We start from the raw sequence: 2,603 nt of genomic DNA, 5'->3' as shown, positions 1-2,603 counted from the left end.
AAACAAAAAAAAAAAAAAAAAGGGAAAAGAAGAAAGCAATCAAATGAGGGAGGCATACGTGAAGCCTTCGCCCCAGCATGAGTCACGGAATCAAAGTTTAACAACCACATGCAAAACAGTCTCTCTGAGGGCATGGGCTGGCTGCACAGGAAAGCCAGGAGAGACTCAGAGAACAAAAGCGCTCACAGTTTCCGTTCCAAGTTTCCACTCAGGCCTTCAGCTGAGAAGAGCATCTGCTCCAAGGTGCTCCCGAGGAGGGTCGGTGCTCCCAACTTCACAGACAAAACTAAAGCCTGCAGGAGCAAAGAGGGGCCGGGAGAGAATAGGAACGCCTACCAGCTAGGGGTGTCCAGGCACCTGGGCGCAGACGAGGACCCTGGCCCTTCTATCAGAGTCCCGAACGAGTCACAGAAGCCTTCGGGCTAGAGGCACAGGCCTCGGTCTGTGGACCGAGGACAGGTCAACAGCATGAGGAGTGTCCTCACTGCAGCCCTATAAAGGGGGGGGGGGGGCGGCAGCCCCTCTCGCCGAGCCAGGGGGAGCCTGACCTGAGGCCCACCAGACCAGGGCTTCTGCAGCCGGTGGCCACGGGCAGCACACCCTGAACTGTGTCTGTTTCCTGCATCGCGGGAGGCGCGATGGAGTCAGAATGAGAGCAGAGAACACACACCACAAGTGCCCACCTCCCAACAATGACAGGTCTCTAAAGTGACTTGCCCAAAGACACCCAGTGAGCCAGCTGGTCAGGCTGGGTTTAGAATCTGAGAGTTCAGGAATGGCACAAGTTGACTGGAATTTGCCGCTCCTCTTTTTCTTTTTCTTTTTTTTTTTTAAAGATTTTATTTATTTATCTGAGAGACAGACAGACAGACAGAGAGTGAGCAGTGGGAGGGACAGAGGGAGAGCAGGGAGCCCGGCTCAGGACTCGATCCCAAGACCTTGGGATCATGACCTGAGCTGAAGGCAGACGCTTAACCCTTTGAGTCACCCAGGCGCCCCTACTACTCTTTGTTTATCCCCCACCTGTCTCTCACAGATGGTGTGAGGCAGTCTAGAATACTAAAACACAGACGGAATGGCATCATTACAACAAAAGTACAATTAGAAATGATTAGAACAGGGGGTGCCTGGCTGGCTCAGCCAGCAGAGCGCATGACTCTTGATCTCAGGGTTGTAGGATCGAGCCCCACGTTGAGTATAGAGATGACTTAAAAGAAATGATTAGAACAAAAACGAACGTGGTATCAGAACCTAGATTTAAAAAGTCACTTCCTCTGGGCACTGGTTCCAGCCTTGAGTTGCCTGGCATGACGGGTTTTCTAAGAACAGCTATGGTTGGTTTAGCGCTTCCAACATATTGGGTGCCTTCCATCAGAGCGTCCTATCCCCACAACAGCTTGAGGGCCTCGGAGTCATTATTCCCGCTTTTGAGACAGAATCATTGAGGTGAGAAAGGGTAAACTCAACTGCCCCAGTTCACTCAGTAAGTGGTTGAAGTTGGGTCAGGACTGAAACCCAGGCCCACAGAGCTCCCCAAGTACTCTCTCCCAAGTACCCAGGCCCACACGTGGCCTCTCAGCTCCCAGATCCCGAATAAAGCATGCAGGCTTTCCCAACGAAAGAAACATTTTCCTGCTATGAACTTTTAGGAGAAATCTAACTCCTTATGCCGAGTAACACGTCAGACGATATTTTCAAGTCCTGAAGAAGCCCAGGGGCCCCGGGGAGCCACCAACCAAGGAGGGAATTCTCTGCAGATCATGCTGAGCGCCACCCTGCTGTGCATTTAGCACCAGTCAGCCTGGGCAATGAAACAAGGATCTGGATTTGTGTTCCACCCCAAGGGAGTAGCACCGTGCAGGGGAGAGGGACCACAGTGGCTAGCACCAAAGAGCTGTGCAAGAAAGACTTTTGAACCTGCTCAACTAATCAGGTAAGAACTTGGCAGAGGCCCCAGAATTCTATGTCTAAAATCTTGGAGACATTATTTAGACGAGAAAAATTGTGACTCCTCTGTCCAAGAAAAGGACCACCGTATGGGGCGGGGGGGGGGGGGGGTGCTTAGAGTATCCGATCCAGAGAAACCTCGGCCGATTCCCCTACAGCTAAAATGACTTAGTTGCCATAACTCGGAGGAGCCAAAAGGATGAAGCCACTTATTCCCGACTGAATGAGAAATAAGGTCTGCCAGAGGTAACCATCTTCGTTAGGATATCACTGACCCCAAGCTGGCCTCTGCCCACGAGAGATGTCGGAGGAGGCGGCCGCGGCGAGTGGGCTGGCGGGGACGTCTCCGGGAAGCCGGGAACGCACTGAGAAGGGCAGCCTGCCCGGCCCGCAGCTTCCCTCCTCCCCCGGCTTGACCGGGCCTTGCAGCTGCCCCGAGGCTGCTTTTGCCCGCTCGGACCCTGGCGGGGAGCCGGAGGTCGGCGCTTTTAGGAAGTGGCCCGGAGGTGTTGAGACAGGGGATCCTGAGTGTGGGGACAGACCCTTCCCCGGGAGGAGCGCACGAGCGTGCAGACACGAGCTGGGCGCCGCCGCGTGTCAGCGGGCCCTGCGCCCCCGCGCCAGGCCCCCGCGGCCTGGCTGCCTCCCCTCTCTCT

Source organism: Eumetopias jubatus, unplaced genomic scaffold (genome assembly GCF_037043125.1).
Source record: "Eumetopias jubatus isolate StellerSeaLion01/CBP00866 unplaced genomic scaffold, mEumJub1_p1.0 scaffold_6, whole genome shotgun sequence".
Taxonomy (NCBI): Eukaryota; Metazoa; Chordata; class Mammalia; order Carnivora; family Otariidae; genus Eumetopias; species Eumetopias jubatus.
This window is presented reverse-complemented; position numbering follows the sequence as displayed.